We start from the raw sequence: 25,655 nt of genomic DNA on the forward strand, positions 1-25,655 counted from the left end.
AGGTCCTGAAAGTATTAGCAGAGCCATGGAGTACCAGAAAGCGGAGGTACAGGGACAACTGTTACGTTTCCTCATAAACTGTGTAATCAGAAATCAAGACCGGCCTGGGGTAAATCCGGAAGAAATGCAAAAACTTGTCACTTGGGGCCAGAATATATCAGAAGGGAGACATGATAAACAGTTATGTATAGTAGCTATGTACCGAAAGATCCGCAAAGAAGTAGAACGAATACACGAAGAAAGATTAGAGGTAGACGCCACTGACCTAAACAGAGAGGAGGAGCAAGAATCAGAGCAATTAGACACGATAGCTTATGTAGGTAAAGGAAGATCCCATAATAATACCAGAGGTTTTAACGACCCAATACGTCTAATACGTCCGGAATATAATAGACATTTTCCAAACCCTATGCTAAATACAAAATCCCCCGAACACTTATTCCAAGCCGCTGATAAATTACTCCGAGATCGAAGGGGGTACCACGTGCTTGATTCCATGGACGAACAAGAATTAGCCAGGTCAGCAGTACAATGGGCTGACAGTCCCGGCGAATACAATGACGATGTACTTGCACACACGTTTCTGAATCTAGACCCATATGAACAGCGTTTAGCTAGTATATACATGATTCAACACCTCCTTATATTATATAAAAGCCAACACTCCGATCCAGGACCCTTACCTGACATATTGACAGAACTGCTCACGAATATATGGAGAGGGTCAGGTACTGATTTGATTAAGGAAATTCTAGAATCCCGAAACCAATATTTAAATTTCGTATGCCCAGAACACGTTCCAGTTCCCATCATAGGAAGAAAAATGTATCACATAGATAGACAGAACCCGTTACGCGAAGTACACCCAATTAGAGGTGCCGGTGATAATTTTACACGCGTGTTTGTGTACACGCCTATAACTAAACTGGAATTATTAGAAATGAAGAAAGTAGTACCCAGCCATGACAAGGACCCAGCAGGTTTCCACCGTGAGATAAAAGACATGTTACTCATGGGAGAGTATACCTACCCCGATATTATTAAAATATTAAAAGTCCTATTACCCGCCGGTGTTTATGAGAAACTCAAGGAAAAAGAATGGGAGGTGGGAGACCAAAAGATAGATTGGACAGCATTAGAAAACGAAGAAAAGGCCCGAGCTGCAGGAGCAGGGCTTGGGGAAAAGACTACAGCACTAGCAGGATTACTAATACAGGTACTGCCACGTTTATTAACTACGAAAAAGGAAGACTGGGGTGCAATCTCAGCCTGTAAACAAAAACCAGATGAAGACACTAGTGATTTCTATTCCCGATTTGAAAAATGTTTTAGTATAAATAGTGGCATAAAAGCCAGTAGTGAGTCATATCCACATCTGTTTGTGACAAAATTAGTTGAAAATTCTCTGCTACAAGTCAAGAATAGAGTATTGAAATTCGAAAGTACCTGGCAAGGTAATACCCCATCACAGATGCTACAGATGTTACAATATCACCACAATAGAATTAGAGAAGAACAAGAACACGAACAAAGACGTATGAAAGATACGAAAATGAAAATGCTTGTTGCACAATCAGTTCCAGCCGATAGTCATCAAAAGGGTGATTCCGCAAGTCCTGCGAAAGGGACATGCAACTATTGTAAACAACCAGGTCATTATATACACGATTGTCCAGTCCTGAAACATAATATTGCCACAGGTAGAACGCATGAGAGACCACGTCCACCTAGACAGGATCAGAATCAACAACAAATCCCTCAGAATGCACAACCTAGATTAGCTCCGCAACAGGCAGCTCCACAACAGATCGTAGCACCACCACAAGCGCAGCCTATTGCTGCAACTCAAGCAACAACACAACAAATGTATCAGTATGCACAAACAGATTATCCCGATTATCAGCGATACTCATGAGATAGCCTAGAGAGGGAAGTTGGCTTACCCCTTATAGAGGTTCCTGTAGACCAAGAGGGACCTTATGTACATAGTGAACTGTTAGGTATAAAAACATTGAAAGCTCTAGGAGCCATAATATGTTGCTCTCCGGAAGGAGTACGACTATTTTTACGTGACTTTAAAGGTCACTACGTATCCAGAGACATAGATTACCGGCTGCAGAATTTACCTACACATTTATGGGCACAAGGCCCCACTGATGTTGGTTGCATGAACATTACACCATATCGAGTCACACTAAAGACAGGAGTGGTACTACCACGAATGCGACAATACAAGTTACCTCCAGATGCTGTAGTGGCTTTACTGCAAATCATTGACGAGCTTATTGCCCAAGGAGTGGTTGTGGAAACTGACTCCAATGTATGTAATTCCCCGATAATTCCGATCCTTAAAAGAACGGATCCAAAAGCACCACCAGTATATCGATTAGTTATTGATCTGCGCGAATTAAATAAATGTATTGTACCACAATACCCTGTGGTCCCAGATATCTCTTCATTACTCACAGCTATTGACTCAGAAGCAACGTTTTTCACTGTAATTGATCTCAAGAATGCTTTCTTTAGTGTCCCAATCGATCCGGAAAGTCAATATTTGTTCGGTTTTAGTTTAAATGGACGAAGTTTTAAATTCACACGCGCACCTCAAGGATTTACAGAGAGCCCCAGCATCTATAGCCAAGCACTGAAACGAGAACTTGACAGTATACACATGCCAGCTAACACTGCCTTGCTTCAATATGTCGATGATCTGCTGATCACCGCCCGAAGCGAACGTGAATGTGAAACAGCGTCTCTGACGGTTTTGAAATTTCTGGCTGACAAGGGGCACAAGGTGTCCCCTTCCAAGCTGCAATTCTGTGTCCAGCGAGTTGTTTATCTTGGGCACTCGCTGTCCAAGGAGGGAAGGCAGCTTACACCCGATCGCATCCAGTTAATTGCTAACATGCCATCACCCAAGACACAAAAGGAGGTGCGGGCTTTTATAGGCCTCACTTCATACTGTAGGCAGTGGATCCCTCAATATGCATTTCTAGCAAAACCACTCATCCAGTTGACAACACAGGAGGCAGCCACATCGACTGTCCTCCCTTGGACTCCAGAACATACACATGCCTTTGAAAGCTTAAAGAAAGCTTTATGTCAAGCACCTGTCCTAGCAACACCATGTTACAGTAAACAGTTTACACTCTTTGTTACAGAACGCGAAGGTACTGCTTTGTCAGTACTCACTCAGGAACAAGCAGGATCACACAAACCATGTGCTTATTTCTCTAGTACATTAGATCCAGTAGCTCAGGCTCTTCCAGCGTGCCTGAAATCAGTGGCAGCAACAGCTTTAGCAATCAGACAAAGCGATGCCATAGTGTTAGGACACCAATTGACAGTACAAGTACCACACGCAGTAGAGGTTCTCTTGAACCGCACACAAACACAACACTTGACTATAGCAAGACTCACCGGTTACGAATTAACATTGTTTCAGCCACACATAGAAATCAGACGTTGTAATACGTTAAATCCTGCCACACTGTTACCAGTAGGCGGAACAGATCCATTGGCACATGATTGTGTCGAAGTCATTACTATCACGACGAAACCCAGACAAGACTTGACAGACATCCCTTTGTCAGATCCAGACTTGACATTATATGTAGATGGGTCATGTATGAGAACAAGTACAGGAGAGTTAGTGGCCGCTTACGCAGTCACAACAGACACTGAAGTCATTGAAACAAATTGTATTAACACTTTGTCAGCTCAAGCAGCAGAGCTCATCGCTCTGACACAAGCCTGTATTCAAGCCACAAATAAAAAAGTCAACATATACACAGATTCACGTTATGCATTCGGAGTCGTCCATGACTTCGGCGTACTGTGGCGAGAGAGAGGTTATTTAACTTCTCACGGTGCCCACATCCAATACGGACCCCTCATTCAAGCCCTATTAGACGCCATTCATTTACCTACTGCAATATCGATTATGAAATGCAAAGCCCGCACAAAAGTTACCAATATCATTTCCCAGGGTAATGACCTAGCTGACAGAACAGCTAAACAGACTGCTCAGAATCAGACTCACACAACTGACATGACAAAGACAATAGTCCTGACACCAACACATTGCATGACAGTTAAGGATCCCGCCCTTGATGTAATTGACATACAGACACATGCTACACCAGAAGAAATAAAGAAATGGACTGAATTAGGAGGGATCCAAACAGATCAAGGATGGATGACGAAGGAAAAATCTATATGGTTTCTTCCCGACTCAATGGTCCAAGTCATCATTAACACTATACATAGTCCAGCGCACCTAGGAGAAAAAGCTATGCTAGACAGCATTCAACACATTTGGTTCAACAAACACTTGCGAGCCGCAGCTAAACAAAAAGTTCGTACCTGTATGATATGTTGTCAGTTTAATCCAGGTAAAAGCACCCCCGTAGAGCAGGGTGGATTCCAAACTCCCGATCATGCTTTTGAAGTCCTCCAGATGGATTATATCCAGATGGAACGATGTCGAGGATTCAAATATGTTCTCGTAGTTGTTTGTGCTCTTTCCTGTTGGACAGAAGCATACCCGGTTTCAGATTACACTGCCCCGACTACTGCCAAACAGTTAGTTCGAGAATTCTTCCCACGGTACGGTTTACCACGTGTTGTCTACTCAGATAACGGTCAGCCGTTCTCATCCGAACTAATGAAACACGTTTCCCTTCTATTAGGCTACCAATGGAAATTCCATTGTGTCCGACATCCCGAGGCGGCAGGTCTCGTGGAACGTCATAATCAAACTCTGAAAATTAGATTGTCCAAAATATGTAGAGAAAAAGGAGATGATTGGATAGTAGCCTTACCAGTTGCGCTCTTTTACATGAGAATGGTAGCACATTCTCGAACAGGGCTATCCCCGTATGACGTGATCTTCGGTAGACCACCAAATATGTGGGGGACGCCTATACCTCGTAAAATCACTGATGTTGACTGTAATATGCTGACAGATTACCTGGCTTCCTTGATGTCTGCACTACAATCTTGTCGTTCACAGGTATCCGCAGCTTTTCTCGACAATACTGAGGTGAAACCCCATGACGTGGTTCCTGGGGACCTGGTGTTGGTCAGGAATTTTGACCGGAAGACCCAACTGGATCCTAGGTGGAAGTCACCGAAGTTGGTTCTACTCACCACAAGGACAGCTGTGAAAATCGAGGGAAGGAAAGGGTGGTTGCACTCGAGTCATATCAAGAAATTTTATGGACTACCATTCAGTGTAGATACTCAACCCTGTATTCCCTCACAGACAGACTCAAAGCTTCCCTTGGCTGAATTAACAAAACCAGAACTTCATAAACTAAAATTGAGGTCTAGTAAGTCAGACAATTTGATTGTTTAAGTCCTCTCCAAGGTGAATCGGTTGAATTTGTCTCTGACATGTATCCTCTAGACCGGAATAGAGAAAGAAATCATCAGATGCTGCTCAAGAAGCATGCGTATTGTAAATCATTTCGTAGTCACTGCACAGTAACATTATTAATTTTGTTTTTTCTAAGTCTTCTGATCATCATTGTCAGCATCCTATTGCACATGTATTACCCTATTCCTAAGCGTGCTTCCAATATAACTGCAGAACATCCTTTTAGTGAATTACCTCCACATGAATTGTCTTATAGATTTGCGCTGCGCAACAACACATTCATTAGTATGTTACATCATTCCCATCAAACCAGCAATGCCACAAATTGTTGGATATGTGGCCGACTCCCTCCCTATCAGAACTATAAGGGAGTTTTGCCCCTCTTCCCCTATCCGTTCACACACAATGGCTCCTGTGGAGCATGGTTTAGTTTGATTAATTCCCTAGATTCAAATTCCGCAGTTTATCAAGACAACTGGGTATGGGGAAACCTGAACTTAGTTTTGCTTAAAGTCTGCTACCCTAACAAGGAGGGACTTCCCAAAAGAACAGGAACTGATCTAGAAAATGAAGTATATGGATTAGGTAATTTTACACTTAACCTCATGATCCTGAACGTTGAATCTGAAGCTACACCAATCTTGCCCGCCATGTCAGTATTCCCAGTAAAAGGGGAATTATGTGTAAGAAAGAATGGTTCCATACACATGGGCCATAGTAAATGCACCACTGTAATAAAATTCAGTGATCAAGGCAAGTCTACATTTAGAGCTTCCCGTCATTCCTACTTTATATGTGGCCAGACCGCATATATACGTCTACCTTTAGATTGGGATGGTACCTGTTACATAGCATTCCTTCTACCACCTGTTTTCCTAGCCCCTCCTGATTATCACAGAAATACCCATTTAGTACACAATAGACAGCAGAGAGATCTCCCAATTGTCGATTACACTGAAACAGCATGGGAAAAATACACAGATTTCAATAAAGGTTTCTTTCCCTATATAGGTACAGTCACTAATAGTAAGCTGATACGTAGATTAACCAGAACCCTTGAAGCAGTAGTGAACAAAACTATTTCCGCCTTAGGCAATTTAACAGAAGAGCAGTCTGCTATGCGGATTGTTGTGCTTCAAAATCGTCTTGTCCTTGACGTCATCCTGGCCGATAGGGGCGGAGCTTGTAGAGTCATCGGATCAAGTTGTTGCATTTTCATACCAGAAAATTCGCCGTCAGTATATAAAGCCATAACACGCCTTCATAAGATTGTAAGCCAGATACACCAGAGTCCAGGCACCTGGACTTGGTCCGGTTGGTTCTGGGGCATGTTGTCAGCCTGGGGATGGAGAATGCTCTCCTTCCTAGGTATTGGCTTTCTCATACTATTTAGTTGCTGCTTATGTCTACAATGTGGGCCAGCGATTTGTGGTCTGTGTGCCACCTCGTGTATCCCACATTCGAGTTTTCGCTCAAGATCCCGGAAGAAGAAAGAAGAACAAATGATGCTATATGAACAGATCGATGGATTGATGAAGATCGATATCTCCTGAGGGTCCGTAGGGGACAAGGAGGGAATGAGGAAATATGGATTTTGTGATCAGTTATGTCCCCTATCGTAGACCCCAACGGCTCCATGTACATGCTATAAGTACATGTATGTTCCCTCCTGCTCCAGTTTTGAAGACGCAAATATATGTGCGTCCACCGTCAACATGTCCTCTTTCAGATCCACCATGAATGGGTCAGATATTCCTTTCCTAAGTATGAAAGGCCACCGATTTTATGTGGTTCACTTTCCACATTTTACAGATTCAGGCGAGTAGGCCCGAATTCTGTCATCAAGCCTTTTCCTGCCTTCTGCCTCTGAAAGCTCCAGTCTGAGCCTGCATCTGTGACCATGAACTTTGTCTTACTCCCTGCGCGGCTAACGGTGCCTGATCCAGCCCGTCGCCTGCCAAAAACTGTATTTCACCTTCAAGATTATCTCCTCCGCCCCTCATCCGATGCATTCCTGTCTAGCTGTTTAGGTAAACATTCCTCCAGCTACCGTGCAAAGGGCCAGGCCTCGCTGTCCTCATGCAAGTAATTCATAGCCCTGTTACCATGGAATATTCCTACCCCCTCGCATCTAGTATAGACACTTAGACGCTTGTACACGCACTAACAGTCAGTATAGTCAGTATAGAATAAGATTCTATCCTAAGAGACCTCTCTTTTTGGATAACACAGTTCTTCAAACATAGGATATTAGATATGATTTGGGATTAGGTTGACATAACCCCAGACTTCTGTCTCCACATGTAGAGCTAAATGTCAAGTCCCCTTCACCCTCTAGTTGCACGTCAATCACACGTCATGCGGCTGCGCGCGCATCTCTGCCAAATATTTCTGCTGACATTGCAGGATTCCCTTATGGATCCACCCACTTGTGACATCATGTATAATGACGTTTTTCTAGTTACGCCTATTCTAGTTACGCATGCATATTTTATTTTGTTTTATCAGTTGTTACGCCTACTACATCTGTTTCACTGTAATGCCTTTTCTATAAAAATGATTACCTGTCAATAATATATGCCCTTCCTTCCTGAACTTTCGTGGTGATGGAATAGAATGCCTACAATTCGAATTGTATTCCTTTGTATAGGAATAAAGCCTTTTTAAAACCTCTAATACCACGGATTCTGCCTCTCATTTTACTGAGTTGTTCTTAATAGACTTTACCGCATAAAAAATAGTACCGGTAACGAAATATTTACCACAGAAGGCATGATATTTTGTCAAAGCATCTACATATCTGCCTTCACCTTGAGTGCATACTGCTTCCTCCAACCCCTTTCAAGTGTTTTACAGCGGTTTCTTTCGAAACTGAGGGCTTCAATGGGCAGAAGGGTGCATTCTGCATTGTGTTTTAGATGTTAAAGGTAGAAATTATTCAGTAGCCTCCCTGAGCCATTGATGCACAGTGAGTCAGGTTGAGAATTAAGGGTGGGACTTTTGTTGAGAAGTAGATTGTTTAATTCAGTCATATCCAGTTTAGACCAATGCCTGGTTTTAAGTTGTGGTGCAGGTCTAGTTAGGGGAGAAAAAGGGACTGTGATACTAAAAGGCACTGCATAATAATCCTTCCAACAAAGTTGGAGCGAAGGAGTAATGAAAAGGGTAGAGAGACTGGAAAAGATGGGGTCTTAGAGGTGTCCCTCAATATGGGTGTCCCTCAATATGGGTGGAAGCAAAATTAAAAAGGGAAAGATTGAGTGAGCCCTCATCGTCAAGGGTCGAGGCTAGCTTATGTTTTGGATCCTCAAGATGCAGGTTGATGTCACCAAATAAAGTAACATTTGCTGCCTGTAAAATGTGTGGAGCCAAATAGTCAGGTAGAGCTGAGCACCAATTACTGGAAGGCCCAGGGGAAATGTATATAAGGGCCTCTGAGAAGGTATATTTCGGAGAGAAGAGAAAAGAGCAGAGTAAAGCTTCACAATTAGGGATTTGGAGGTCCTGCATTTGTAGTCCTTTTTGAAAATGATAGCAATGCCTCCTCCTATTATGTGTGGTCTGTTTTTCCCCAGGAGGGCAAAATTAGCAGGTAGAGCAAACATTTTATCGGATGAGGAGCGGTCGTGGAGCCACGTTTCTGTTAGGAAGACCACATTGGGGTCAGTATCACAAAGAAAGTTGAATAAATGTATCTGATGCTTCGGGAGAGAGCGACAATTTAAGCTAAAGTACCTAAGATCTATGGGCAGGAAAAGGTCAGCCAGGCCGTTAGCAATAGGCCAGAGTGCAACCTTCTTAGCAGGAGAATCTAAAGCAGATTAAGGCAGGGGATTGGGAATCTGTTCAAACTGACAACAGGTGCAGTAAAATTAATGACCATCCGGATTAAAAGCCTGACATAGTGCATTAGGTGAGGGCCTTATACTATGAAGGGCCACTGAAGTATAGGCTCTGGGAACTTGTTGTGAAGGACCAGGGTTTGTGGCCCCGGCCGGATGCAGACGTGCTTGCCTTCGGCGTGCCAGCGGCGTGCCCGTTGCGCACGTCCGCTGTGCGTCCGGGGCAGAGGCTGCGCATTCCATCGCAGTTAGTCGAAACTTGTGAGTTTCCCCTTGTCTAGCATGACCAGATAACTGCAAGTTATGCTTTGTGCTTTTAGCCGCTTTATCTACCTAAAACCTAAAATTTTAATATTTCCGGTTCTATTGATTGGATTTTTATCATTCTGGGACAATTGTATTTATTACAAAATCTACTCTATTTTTCTAAATTCGTTCAGGATTTTTCTTTTGTTGTGTTTTCACTTTATTGCTGTTTGTGGACTGCATGTACACTGTACAGCTTGCCTCTAAGTGAAGTCTGGCTTATTTGGTCCAAGCCACAGAGGGTTAAGCACAGTTTAGTTTAGTGACATTTGTGGTTCAACCTAACAGGGATTGTGGTTGTTGCTTGAGTAGGGTTTCCACACTCATCAACCAATAAATCAATTTATTACACTCAATTTCTGGCCTTCTGGAATCACATCATTAATCATATGAATAACATAATTGCATGAGTGTACAAAGGTATCCTATACCTAGAGCTTCACTCTTCATCTGCTTAGTATTCATGTCGGTGGGAATCTTGTTTACTGCAATACTTACAGTCCCCTTTTCTCCTTTTGATAGACATCCTATTGCCACCACCTTATTACTATGGTAGTTTGAAGTAAGATAGATAATTCCTTAGAAGGTAAGACTATTTCAGGTTAGCTCTCCTTGTTTTGAGTTCTGCCTAGTTTAGGTTTAGGGAACCGGGGACCTCAATCCTTGAACCCAGCCGGTGTCCCTGCACTAAAATATGAAAAATAAGAGTTATTTTCCATGGAATGGGGAATGGGGAATAAAATGGGGACCTGAGATTACTAAATCCAATTGTTCTCAATGCCAGGAAAATATAACTGCTACTTTGAGAAAATGAAAGATATTATTATGGTTCACCTAGAAAAGTTTGTTGAATAGATATATTATTTTAAAAATAAACAGTTTTAAACATCCCATATATTAGTTTTGCACTCTGCTCCTCACTCACTTATCTCATTGGTCTCCCTCATTGAAAACACCTCAGCTCCTCTCCACAAAATATCATTCGGTGGAGAGTTGTAGCCCACGCCTGGGACCTTGCGGGCCCCGTGTGCGGAGGGAACCCTATCATGAGGCAAATCACCTTCTGGTGAGTGAGGGTTCTCGTCCTTAAATAAAAGATCTTCCTTAAACCCCCATTTTTTTTAAACGTATCTTTTTGTGAGTTTAATAAAATGTGGACCTGAGATTACTGGGTCCAATTCTTCTCCATGCTAGGAAAATATAACTGCTACTTTGAGAACATTAAAAACATTATGAGGTTTCACCTAGAAAACGTTTAATGAATAGAGATATATTATTTTAAAAATAAACGTATAACATCAATCCAACTCATCATTAATTTACCCAGATAGAAGTATATACTTATGTTTCAATATATTGATTATCATCATATTTAGTATTTGTTAAGTATGTAAAATAAACCAGTGAAATTGAATTTAAGCCCATTCTGATCTAAAAAGAATAATTATTTCCTAGAACTGCACTGTAGATGTATTTAAATGTACAGAATAGTTTTTTTCTGGTAGCATTTATTTTTTACCAAAGACAAAACCCCAACTACAGGAAAGGATATTAACTCCATGAGCATTGACCTAGAAGTTACCACATATCTGTAATATGAATGTCTATAGAGAGGGTTCAATTTTTTAAGGTCTGAACATAGACAAGTGCAGGCAGCTTTTCCAGGAACTTCCTTTGGATTTCATGTGTAATGTTTAAGTGTGTTTTATTGATGTGTTTTTAATCAGCGAAATATGTGCCATGCAGTGATTTGTGTGACTCATGCGGCAAGTACACATATGAGATTTTTTTAGACAATTAAATTACAAATTCCTTGAAACACTGGATTATGGCGCTCATTCAGTGTCGCTAGAAGGCAACCTCTGAGACCACCAAAAATATACCCTTGCAATTTCAATGCATATGCCCATTTAGAAAAAAAACAGGTACCCTCTTGCTACTTTTGACAGAGCCCAGGTCATTGAAATCTGCAGTAGAAATCCTGAGGTTACAGTTGTAAAATATTGTTCCCTAACTTTAACCCTGGAGACCTCCCCCCAGCCACAACAATTTTGAAAGCTACTGGGCAAATACATCTGTTATAAGCCCTTCAAATGTTTTCCTCTTCATTCAGAAACTCAGGATTCTAGAACACAAATAAGCTCAGCCTTGATCTGCATTGTCAAGCAGACTATACAGACATGCATTTTGCTTTAGTGTGAGGCTTATCTGGTCCCACCACTTGCCAGTCTTGGTGTGAATCACGAGGGGGCCGGTGAAGGCTACAGCTGCAAAGCATTGAGCATCTGGTAGGTAGTAACTACACATCTGTGACTTATCTGTCATATAATAATTTATTATGGCAATATGCTCTTCCGTGATATTAAGAAGAAGCAGCTGTTTATGCTGCAATATGTTTGCCACATGACTGCTACATTCGCCTGAGGTTATTTTTCCCAGAGAACCTGAATTAAACTTCTTGCAGGAACTTTATTAAGAGATGATTTGAGATACTATTGCCCTCATTTACAGACATATGCTCCTAACATCCTTTCAGACTAATTTCTGTACTGTCTTTATTGAGTCGTCATAATACTTCTTGTTAAAGCTGCACAGAGAATTGCATTTCGATAGAAGTTGTTTATTTGCCATAAATTTACATGAAGAAAGAACAGGCATCACTGTGTAGGCGACGTCAATACACTAATTATAAATGGGGCGATAGTGTACTCTTCCAGTCTTTACAGAAGAGTATGCGGGCAAGAGCACCCAACCTGAAGCTCCTACTGGGTTACGGATGGTGGGGGCTCACAACCGACATCCAGTGTCAGTAGCTTTGAAAAGTTTCACAGGATGCGTAGTTTACATGCACTATAGTGACTGACCAGTACTAGTTAATATTGCCAGCATGTACACCATATATCTATTGATACAGCTAAGCCGTGGATTAGAGTATGCATCCCTTTGTTTATTTTAAATCCCCTTTGTTTATTATTTTTGCACGGTGTCCAACCCTCACATTCCCATTTCTGTGTTAGTCATGGTTTGTTGGCTGCTGCTTTGTGTGTTAACCGCGTGCGAGATCTGTTTGACCAATCAATTATAGGGCCACTTGGCCGGAACTGAACCATGGAAAGAAACTGGCTACACTAGTGTGACCCACTGGAAACACCGTTAGCACACTTGTGTGCTATCAAAATGATTAATTAGGTTTGCCCAAGTTGATCATGGAACTAGTAGAGGTTAGGTGGTGGCTTCACAGGCAGCTCCATGCAGTGGGTAACTGGAGTTTGAACCCCATCCCTGCGGTTTTCTCTGGGTATTTATGCATTGAGTTAGACACCATTTTGATTAGAATAACACGTTGTGTTAGATTACGAGCTGACATGACGTAATGTCAGTCATTTTGAAATTTATTGATACATGTCTTTTATTCTAATTCTTTACAGTTGTGTTGAGTGGCACACATGTTTACAATTATGCATTTCTGAAGTACTGTTTGAAATGAAAAATGAGAATCTTATGTAATTGTGAATTAAACATATGTATAATAATTGTAAATTTGAAAGCAATTATAATGTTACGAGAGTGCTCTACAGAAGAGATGTAGTCTATCATCAATATCTATGTAAGCAGCCAACACTGGTTGTATGACTTTTATATTTGTGTCTTTACACTTTAAAGGTGACTGTGCTTATGTGCAAGTTGGCTTTGGAAAAAGACCTCTGTGGTCGAAACGCGTTGCCGTTTAAACTAATACACCTAATTTTATGAACACAATCCTGGAGTGTGAGTCTTTTTGTTTTCAAAACTGAGAATACGAGGTTTCCTGTAAATATTAATAATTAAAAAATAAATAAATACATATATATATGTATATATATAAATACTACACACATATACATATCTCACCGAAAGAAACAAAGGTTACAGGAATGTTATACATAGGAATTAGTATTTAAAAAACCTTAGAAATTCACTGCAAAACCAAAGGTTGCAGGGACGTTATAGTTAGGCTCAGGTTTCACTCGTACACAATCAATGTCGTGAGTGATGTAATATGTGAGGTCATAAGCAGTGCATTGCAGGGGCGCGAGTTATAGTTAGCAACTAAATATAACGGCTGAAATTCACTGGTTGCTTAAATGCTATTTCCTAACTTTAACGTCCCTGTAACCTTTGTTTTTTTCAGTAAATTTCTATTTTTTTTTAACTAGTAGTCGCATTTGCAGAGTGGTGGAGAAAGTGGCCTGGTCCTTCGACCAGCTCTCTGAAATCCTGCTGTGTAGGATTTACAGGAGGGCTTCTTGGTCCCCAAGGTCCCTCAGGAGTAAAGTGGACTTCATCTCCCAACCAGCAGTGCACCTTGAGCCGTGTTCACAGAATTGTGAAGAAAGGGGGCGTGGCCTCCGAAGACCTCTTAGCAATCCCGCTGTGTGGGATTTATTGGAAATAACAGGAGAGGTAGTTATCCCCCAAGGACGTCCTGTTACCTCCAGTGAGTCCCACACAGCAGGATTGCTGAGAGGTTGTCAGAGGCCATACCCCCTTCCTCCACCACAGCCAACGCTCTTCCTGGCGCACTACTGGCTGGGGGAAAATGTCCACTGAAGTAAAGTGCAATTCATTTCTCCAATCAGCAGTGTGCCAGGAGGTGCATTTGCAGAGTGGTGGAGAGAGAGGGCGTGACAGAAAGGGTTCTTGGAACCCAAGGGGACTTCATCCCTGAACCACCACTGCACCATTAGGCACAGATACGGGGTGGTGGTGAAGGGAGTGTAGCCTCTGGCGACTTACTGGAGGTATTTTTGTTTTGTTATTTTTTTTAAGGGATAAGCCCTTCCCTGGGCCAATGTTGGCCCCTAGGACCCCATTCCCTGGGGCCGGGCCTTTGTTCAATGGTTGAGGGGGGCCACCCGGGCCTGACCTTTTAAAAAAAAAAATATTTAAAGGGAGAGGACCGCACCTCCCCCCTTGTCGAGGTAGAATATTCTCAGGGCCGGCTTGCAGCTTAGAATGACCCACCTCTTGATAGTCCCAAGCCAGAATAGCTATATAAAAGCACAGGACAGTGGGACGATCAAGCGAGGGAAGGAGAGGGAGGGAACAGCAAGGAGGGAGATCTGAAATTACAGCAGAAAATCATAAATACTTCTTTCTGTCTAGTGATAAAGGCTGTACATTTAATCACATTGATACCCAAGAGATACAACTCACGTAAATATCTGTAACAAAAATAACACTATGCAGCCTGCAGTATCCTACGTATTTCGTAGCTCCTGTGTAGAAATGTCAATTATTTTCTCTTGGGTTTGCTGTATCAAGATACACATATATATATAGAGAGAGAGATAAGAACAATTCTGTCACTACAACACAATATGTACAACATCACAGGCTATAGGCCATTACTTAATAAATTAGTACTCAAACCTACACAGTGACATACCCTTTATATGCTCCATAAGGCTTCACAGGGGTTGAGCGTAGTCCCGTACCGCTCTGGAAATCGCCCCTGTTAATTAGAGCCAAAGAAAACAACAAACAAATGAAAATACTATCCTGTAATTATGTGTATTGCTATTACTACCATGAAGTATTAATGAGGAATTCCATTCTCTTTCCAACGTCTTGTAAGGAACACAATCACCAAACATATTACCCTCAGAAAAAGGTCAGTGAAGAGTTAACTACTTTCACTAGAACAAGCGATCATGTTAATGTTCCCACCGTACTAACCACTGGTCCATGGTTCACCACCTGTGTTTTTTTTTTCTTTGTGTAAAAGATAATAAAAGGAAACGAGTTGCACTTAAAATTAAAGTCAAAGAAAAAGATCCCACCGCAAGAGCCGAACAGAACAGGATCACCAACGGTAGGAATGTTTGAAAAACATATGTCCCTGTGCACAAGACAGAGAGAGTCAGGGTATTCTGTCCTTGTGCACAGAAAGAGACCGTAGAGTCACACGGCCAGCTGGAGAGATACCCCGCTAATCCAGGAACAGACAAGGATAGAAGGCAAGTGGTGCAGAGCACACTTACCTAACAGGTGAGGAAACAACAGCGTTTTTCCTTCGAGCCAAAAACCGGGTTGGAATTTCCAATGCTGTTCTGCAGTCCATCTTCGGCTTTGAAGGTGATTCCATCTACGCATGCATCAGGTCGCTAAGGCTCTTGGGAACTATAGTCCCAATATTGTTCCGGTCTATGAGCATATCCCAATTGAAGGAATTCTTTGTGTGCTTGTATCATGAGGATTCCGGGATCATATGGGGAGCACTTGAGAAAGTGACTTCATGACACCCCTCCTGGGCCGATGTTGGACCCGGGAACCCCATCCCCTGGGGCCCAGCCTGTAGTGTGGGTGCCCTGGTCCCACCCAGGACTCCCACATTTTACATGTTGGGGACTGCGGGGGGAAATGCGGGCCTAGTTAGCTCCCTGTCTCCTGCGGTAGCCAGCACTTGCTTTTTACACACAGGGAGCTGCTGATATGCAACTCCCTGTGTCTAAAAAGCAAAGGGTGCTTCGCTTTGAGCAAATGAAAGCAAAAATGCTCTTGCTTGCTCAAAGCGGAGCACTATCTGACATTGCAGGAGCCGGCCCTGGGCGGTGGCAGTCCCCAGGGCCATGTACTGCTCCAGGAGGGTGGGCCACGCAGCCCTCCCTCCTTCCTTGACTAGAGGCCTGCCCCTGGGAGGTGGCAGTCCTGGGGCTGAGAACGGCCCTGGAGGGGGCCCATGCGGCCCTCTTCCCATTTATTTATAGTACACTTTGGATCCAGGGAGGTGGTGGTCCCCGGGGCCTGGGGGGGGGGTCCATGAGACCCCCTCACATGAAAATTTAAAAGTGAGGTGGTGGTCCCCAGGGCAGCGGGTTTGCTTCAGGTCCCCCATTACATTAGCCCTGGTAAGACGGCAGTCACCTGGGCTGCGGGGTACATGGCAGGCCTCTACATCTCGTTCATTATGTTTGACCTGGGGAGGTGGCAGTCCCCGGGGCGCGTTGTGCAACATGGGCACCCCCCACGTTACTATGTAAACTGGGGAGGAGTGGCTTGCACCACTCTGAGTACGCTGACTTTTTGGTCGGGCCTGGGACTGACCAAAGCAGTCATGCACTCTCTGCATATAGAGAGAAAATGGCCTCCCAACAGGTGTCCGCACCAATCACACCGCTGCCATTGCAGTGTTGTGATTGCCTTAAGGGAGAGAGCATGCCTGTTTCTTTTTAGAAGTGGGAACCCGGCCCAGAAGCAGAGGCGGCGCGGGACCCGGTCAGGTAAGGTTTCTTTTTATTTTAATTTACCCCCCCCCGTGGTAATTCCTGCGCGATAACCCCTGCGTGACACCCCCCCACCCGTAAGTATTGTGAGCCGTGGCTGATGGAAACTATTTCCTAACTAAAACTACCTACATGCAAATGAAGTAGGTAGTCTGTAAAAAAAATAAAAATAAAAGCCTGGAGGCAAGTTTCAGCTCGGGTTTAAAAAACGTTATTAACTTTTAAGCAATTCGAGTGTTTCACCATGTCAGAGGAAATTCTTCGTGGGAGAGAAGCGGCGGCGGCTGCACTCTATTCTAGTTTACCTAAAATCACGAGTAATTCCAGCAATAAGAACACTGCTGAACAAAGTGGGGGTGATAATTCTGATGAAAATCAAATTAAAGCGGCGCTAAAAAGATTGGAAAAATGCATGTATCAGGAAATGTCAAAGTGGTGGGAACATAAGTCTTTAACCATGTATTTGGAAGAAAACCGTGTGCCTCGTGGGCTCCGAATACTGTTGGCGCCAAGTTATGAGAGACCTAATCCAAATATGCTTAAAGAATGGGGCAATGCTAATTTGGAATCCTCGACTAAATTGCTGCAAATATTGGTCAAGTACGCTATTATCGATAGAGAGGCATTGATGGTGGAGATTCAAGAGATCAATGACCTACTGGCAAAGTTTGAGCCTAATGTTTTAATTACTGAAACACGCAAATCAATTAATGAGAGGCTCGTAAAACAGGAGGACAAGATTAAGGCGCGTAAGGTGTATAAATTCGCCCGTTATAAGGATGATTATGCCCAGGGTCGCATCTACACCTTCGCTAAGAAATTCGATAATGCGAAAAGATCCAAATTTGCGCAACAGGCACAACAACTTAAATCGGCTAGGCCCACAGATCGTGCAACAACGTCTAGCTCTGCTGTGCTCAATGAAGCCATAAATATAAACCAGGAGCCAAGTGATGTTGAATCTTTAACAAGCGGACCTTCGTCGGATGAGGAAGGCTGCAGCACATGGGACCCGAATGCTATTGTTTTAGACTTAGGGGAAGAGGTGGATTTTTTAGTGTCGGACAGGCTCCAAACACTTCGACCACGAACCAAACCACCACCGAGAACTCAACAGCAAAAAGAGCAAGATGTAATAAAAGGAGGAGTGAACGTCGGAAAAAACATAAAGTCGCCCAAAAAACAAAAAAAGCAATATTGGCGAAAAAAGCATTAACAAACAATGAAATTATTAATTTATCCACAGTCACCCTTTCTGAAGCCGAGAAACAACTACTAAGTCTTGGATTAACATACTGTCCGGTTTCAGACTTCAACTATACAAGAACGAGAGTTGATATCTATCTTTACATCAGAAAACTCAAATTAAAAAAGTTCTTTTGTGTCAAGGAGGGTCAAAATGAAAATGAAATTAATCCAACCATTGACACTGCTGTTGCAAAGAACCCCTTGAATTTGCATGCGAGAGACACCAAAACCTTTTTGACAATGCATCAACTGGCGACAAATGATACGATTAATCTTGAAATGTCTTCCAGTCAGGAGGAGCTTAGAATGGCCTCAGTTGAACAATTAGGAGCCAACCTGAGTCCGTTTAAACCTAAATCAAAATTTATCCCGGTAATGCCAAGGGATTCTATTGATGTTTTTCAAGATATAATTGTAGATGATCTTAAAAAGCTGCACCACAGGATCAAGCACAAAAAAAGATATAAAAGCCAGCATGAAAAGGACTATACATTGTTAACCAAAAAATTGAGTGATGATTATAGGATTATTGTGGCCACTGCTGACAAAGGAGGTAACGTGGTTATCTGGCCGCAGGAAGCCTACATCAGGGAAGCAATGAATCAGCTCAACAATCCATCATGCTACTCTAGAAGTACCATCAAGGACTTCAATGAAGCTAGAGAAGTCCTAAAAAAACTTTTGATGAGATGGAAAAGAGAAGGCATGATTTCTAAACAGGAATTTGAGTTTCTTCATGTTGAGCATCCTTTACTACCAAAATTATATCTTTTACCCAAGGTCCACAAACAAGTTGTTCCAGTGCCTGGGAGACCTATTATCTCTGCCATTGCGGGAGTAGCGGAACATGTGACTGAATATATCGACTACTTCCTGCAGGACTTGGTAAAGGGTCTTCCCACTTATATCAGAGACACTGGGGATTTCATTGGTAAGATCAAAGATGCTGGTTGGAGCGACGATATGCTATTTATCACCTTAGATATCGAATCGCTTTACACAAGCATTGACCATGCATCTGGGCTAAAGGCCCTGGAATTTTTCCTGGGCAAAAGGCCGATTAATTGTTACAACCACAACAAATTATTGATGGAACTTACCAGTTGGTGTCTTAATAACAACTTCTTTCTGTTTGGAAATGACATTTACATTCAGAAGCGTGGTGTTGCGATGGGGGCATGCTTCTCTCCCAGCTATGCATGTTTACATGTAGGCTGGTGGGAGGAGCATGTCCTCAGACTAACACACCATGATATTTATAAAGAACATGTGGCACTTTGGGTGCGATTTATTGATGATGTTTTTATCTTATGGTGTGGTGATGTTGCCAGTGCGACAAATTTTGTCACTGAACTTATTACCAATCAGCAAAATCTTAGATTCACCTCTTCTATCAGCAAGTGTGAAGCTGTTTTTTTGGATGTTAAAGTATTTGTACATCAGAATCATTTGGCCACTAGACTTTATCGAAAAAGCACTGCTGGAAATAACACTCTCCATGCCAGCAGTGCGCATCCTAAACATGTTATCGATAATATTCCGTTTGGAGAATTGTTGAGGCTCAAACGGATTTGTAGTGAAGCGGATGATCTTAAAATATGTACAACTGAAGCTCTGGAAAGATTCAGGCAAAGAGGCTATAGGGAGTCCATTTTGAGGGATGCAGTTCTCAAAATGGAAGCTAGAACCCGTGAGTCATTATTTTTAACAACATCTAACTCTTCTGTTGACAGTGACTCTACTAACAGTAGCCAGACCCCCAGGCTCATCATAGCCTATAGCAAACAGGCGAGACAAATCAGGTCCATTGTTCAAGAACGATGGCCGATATTAAAAACTGATTTGGTCTTAAAACCCAGGTTATCTGATGGGCCTACAATTACATACAGGAGGGGACCCTCTTTAAGGACCCAAGTTTGCCATGAGTTTCCCGAGCTCAGAAAACAAGAAGAGTGGTTGAAATCCCGGCCGGGATTTAAGCGCTGCTCTACATGTAGAGCGTGCAAATTTGGTAAAAACACCAACCAATATTGCACACCTTTCAGCCCAGATCCATTTAATATACGTGGATCTTTTACATGCAAAACTGAATTTGCTGTCTATGTACTAACGTGTACCTGTGATCTTAGATATGTCGGGAGTACCCGGCAACCAGTACACGTTAGGATTCTTCAGCATTTACGTGCCATTGTAAACAATGATGCAGCGTATCCGGTGGCGAGGCATTTCAAGGCTTGTCATAATAACAATCTACAATGCCTTAATTACTTTGTTATTGCCTCAGTTCCAAAAATCAAGAGAGGGGGTGACCGTGATAAAATGCTGAGAAGATTAGAATCTGAATACATTTTAAAACTAGACAGCAGATTCCCTAATGGGCTTAATGCAACTGAGGATCTACATGTATTTCTTTAACTTTGCATTCTGTACTGTATTAGGTTAAATTTCTATGGAGTGTATTGCCCTGCCTGCTTCCGCGCATATAGATTATGAATTTCCAGTTTTTTTGATCCCATTTTCTTTTTACACTTACAATTCTATTTTTCCTAATGTGTTTAACTACATGATTTAGGAATAGATAAATGTATATTTTTTCACTTCATTAATCAGACATAGACTCCTAGACATGTCTGTTTGGACCATACTATTAATAATAGTGAATTCACTTGCAATGCTTTACAACATCTTATCATATCTCAACTCTCGGGTGCTTAACAATACAATATGATCATCATTTTGATTATGCTAATTGCATTATATGCGCTTAGATATTTTTTGTATTTTTATCTCCATGGTTTGGTACTTGTATCCTAAAAACAAATTTAATCATTGACAATTTTTGCATTATTTGCACAATTTTTTGTGTTTACATTATTGCGTAATTTGCACATTATTTGTATATATATTGAATTTTAATCGAGAATATTTGCACTTTATTGCGTAATTTGCACAGTCAATCAAGTTTGGATATCACTGAATCAATGAATATGGAGTTTTATGTATTTCATACTAAATAATGATCCTGAGTTTGTTTGGATTTTAACCTGTTACTCAATTGCACAGCATATTCAATGTGGTCCAAAATGTATTGTTTGGAAAACAGACTTTCGAGGTTGGAGTAGTGTGTCTTCACTTTCTAAATGTCACATGGTGCAAAAAAACGGTGAAAAAAATGCAGCCAATTGAAAGTCTTGTTGTATAAAATGGGCTCATTTTATTGAACTGATTGTCTGTGAGCAAGGGCGGATGCCCGAAACGCGTCAGATATTTGTGAAGACTCGGCTTTAAAATAAATTAACAACTATTGTGCCTGACTTTGGATCTGCGTGGTTTCTGTTTTCCGTGGACACGGATTGTTTGGAGACTGCAAACATGGGATATATATATATATATATATATATTCACTGAAAAAACCATAGGTTTCAGGGGCGTTATAGTTAGCTGGACTTTTCACTTGTACAAGACCATTGAAATTCCCCCGTTATAGTTAGTTCAGCTAACTATAACTTGCGCGGCCGCAATGCACTGCTGATGACGTCACATATTACATCACTCATGACATGGTCAGTGACATCACTCATGACATCACTGATGACATCTCAAATGACATCACTGATGACATCATCCAGTGAATGTGTGTTTTTCTGAAAATGAAATATGTTTTATATATGTATATCTCAAGGTCGATGGAAGAATAAATGGGTATATAAGTGTCTAAATGGATGATTTGTTTTTGAAAAATTGATTGTGTAACTGACTGATTAAGTGTATCATAGTGAATACATGGCTTAGTGAGTAATGTTTAAATATGTAAATATCTGTATCAGACTCTCACTTTGTGTATAAGTGGCTGCATGGGTTGATGAGTAGCTACATGGGTGTCTATATAGGTTATTAGTTGGTTTTTTGAGTATCAGTCTGAGTGTCTGCATGGTTCGGTGGGGGGTATTACGTAGTGCATAGGTGCATGAATGAGTGACTCACTGTTTGTATGTGTTGAAGACAGCATGTGTGCAGGACTGTATGGGTGGATGAGTGTGTGTATGGGTGTGTTAGTGAGTGAATGACTGTCTCAATAGTGTCTTTATGAGTAACTACATATGTTTTGAACTAGTATATGTGACTATTGGTGTATATAAGTGATTATATGTGAGAGTGAGAGATTGAAAGAGTTCCTGTATGAATAAGTATGTGTTTCTATAAGTGATTGTTTAAAAGACTAAGTATGTGTAAGTTTCCGTAGAAGTAAGTGTGGTGGTGTGTGTATAACTGTATATGCAAGTAAATGTATGTTTGATTCTTTATTAGCATGAGTGACTATGTGTGTGAGTAACTCTATGGATGAGTGGCATTGTGTAACAGGATGTATAGGTGTATGAGTACATATGATGAGTGAGTACATGTATGAGTGACTGTATAGGACTGTTGGTGAATGAGTGGATGTGTATGTGGATCTTAGAATTACTGAAGAGGTTGTTGTAACTGGTATTGGTATGTCCATTGTTTTGAAAATGTTAGTCTCTATTTTTGAATGTGTGTATCAAAGGTTATATTAGGTTCAGAGGAGGTCTGCCACTCTATCACAAGGATGATGTCATCAGTGATGTCATTTGAGATGTCATGAGTGATGTCATGAGTGATGTCACTGACCATGTCATGAGTGATGTAATATGTGACGTCATCAGCAGTGCATTGCGGGCGCGCGAGTTATAGTTAGCTGAACTAACTATAACGGGGGAATTTCAATGGTTTTGTACAAGTGAAAAGTCCAGCTAACTATAACGCCCCTGAAACCTATGGTTTTTTCAGTGAATTTCTGAGGTTTTTTAAATGCTAATTCCTAACTATAACGTGCCTGAAACCTATGTTTTTTTCTGTGAATTTCAAAGGTTTTTTAAATGCTAATTTCTAACTATGCCTACAGAGATAGGACATGTGAAGAAAGAAGAAAAAATGCACAGAAAGAAAAAAAAGAAGTGCAGAAAGAAGCAACAGAAGTCCTCAAAGACGAAGAAAAGTGCAGGAAGAAGGATAACGTGCAGAAAGAACAAAAAGAAGAGCAGAAAGAAGCCTTGTTGCAAAATCATCCTGTACCCTCAACTTTTTCAGACGGATACTGGTGGTAACTGAGTCTGACTAACCAGTCCTAGAGCCAGTGCTATGTTAAAAGACACTTAGAATACAGTGAAAACACCTACATACACTAGGGAACATTATGCGTTGGGGTCCCCCTGTAATTAGCATGACCTCCTCTGTAAGCCCCTAGTATATAATGGGGCAGGGGGATTAAAACTACCTCTTAAAATGGGCCACAGGGCGTTTTTGCACACGTTAACTCAGGCCCCGTCCCCTCCCTTCGCCACTGTGTAAACACGCCCTGTGTCCGTTTTTAGTTGGGAGATTAAGTTCATTTGAATCCTGAGGGTCCCTAGGGTCCAACTAGCCCACTAGGTACCTCCAGTAAGTGCCACAGAGCTGCGTTGCAGAGAGGTGTAAAAAGTGGCACGGCCTGGACCACCTCTCTGCAATGCAGCTCAGTGGCGCTTAATGGAAGCACTTGGTGGGCTAGTTAGCCCCCAGGGGCCCTCAGGATTGAAGGGAAATTATATCCCCAATTTAAAACGTGCCATAGTGCGTGTTTGCACACGTCACCTCAGGCCCCGTCCCCTCTCTTCACCACTGTGTAAACGCGCCCTGTGGCTGTTCTAAGTTGAGAGATTAAGTCACCTTGAATCCTAAGGGTCCATAGGGTCAAACTAGACCACTAGGTACCTCCAGTAAGCGCCACAGAGCTGCGTTGCAGAGAGTTGTAAAAAGGGGCTTGGCCTCAGAACACCTGTCTGCAGCACAGCTCCCCGGCGCATACTGGAGATGCCTGTTGGGCTAGTTGGCCCTCAGGGACCCTCAGTATTGAAGAGGAATTAATTCCCCAACCTACAACTCGCCAGGGGGCGCGTTTGCAGAGTGCTGCAAGGAGGGGGCGTGGCCTCCAGCACGATGCCAGTCTTTTATGTATTTTATTTTTTTAAGAAGGGGGGCTGTGTGGTTCCCCTTCTTATTCTAATTTATTGGCCCTGATGACCCCATCCCCCAGGGCCTGTCTCCTAATTATATTTTTTTGAGAAAAAAATTTTGGAAGGGCGCCGCGTGGTCCCCCTCCCAAGGCCTTAATCGGGCCCAGGGACCCCAATCCCCAGGGCCGGCCACTGTTTTTTAATATTTTTTAAAAATATATATTTATAGACACACCTAGGACATGCTGGATAAACCGTACGTACCTATCACCATGACGATTTGCGTGATATTCATTAAAAGGTGACTATGCATACAATGAATCCACGTGGAATGTATTTACACCACTAGTGAAGCTCTGACATGTCTGATGCCCTACCGTGCCTAATCCCGGTAGACATCCTTGTCGTTTTTTTATACAAACATGGGTAGCTATTGACGGGCACATTTAATACACACGCACACCAAGCCATTCCAAGGGGATTCGACAAAAATTCGACCAAAACTATGCAAGAAACCCCCCTCACAGTTAATAAAACACACATCCACTGCCGGATGTGTAATACTTTTTATTTTACTCTCTGGAAAGGGGACGAACATCACTTGAAAGTCACAGCGCGCTCCTGGCAGAGCCCAATGCTGTGTTACACCCACCATTGCCTGCCGAGTGCCACACACCTCTGTGTTGTATTCCACTAGCTAGTGCATATGCTATGACACTCTCTAGCCCATGTGCACTGTAACACCACCCCGTAATATGTCATGCCACACTTGTCTTCGCACAGGTTATATTGCCCCATCTAACGTGCCTTCCTCGATGCCTATGTTATAACGCACAGCGCTATGCCATACATATTACAATCTGGGATCCATATCTTTGTCACAGTGCATATGCAACGTTACACTCCCCAGCACATATTTTATATTACAACTTTAGAGACTAGTTAGGTTACACAACACTGCCTTGTGCATATTACACTCCAAGGCACATATCGCATAGCACGCGCTAGTGTCTGTGCTATCTCACGCTCTCCAATGAATCTGTCACTGCGCACAATGTATTGCATATTATATCACGCCCGGTTCATCTTATATCACACTTTTTGGTGCATAGTTTATATCATACACTATATCTAGTTTTCATTTTCAATCGTGCTCTCATGACTATGTTCTATATAACACTGTGTGCACCTACCCTTTTCACGGGCATTACATTTTGCGATAGGGGGTGGAGGGTCAAGGGGCGTTTCTGCCAAGTGAGCCCGGATTCACAGTCACAAACGTCCTCTTCTTTCTGAATAAAAGTGAGATTATGCTGCATACTTGTTCATATTTTAAGTAGTTCGCACAGACATGCGTTTTAAAAAGTTCCTAATACCCGCCTGGGATCCATATCTTTGTCACAGTGCATATGCAACGTTACACTCCCCAGCACATATTTTATATTACATCTTTAGAGACTAGTTAGATTACGCAACACTGCCCTGTGCATATTACACTCCTAGGCGTATATCGCATAGCACGCGCTAGTGCCAGTGCTATCTCGTGCTCTCCAATGAATCTGTCATTGCGCACAATGTATTGCATATTATATTTCATGCC

The sequence above is a fragment of the Triturus cristatus genome, chromosome 4_1, assembly GCF_964204655.1.
Source record: "Triturus cristatus chromosome 4_1, aTriCri1.1, whole genome shotgun sequence".
In the NCBI taxonomy this organism is placed as follows: domain Eukaryota; kingdom Metazoa; phylum Chordata; class Amphibia; order Caudata; family Salamandridae; genus Triturus; species Triturus cristatus.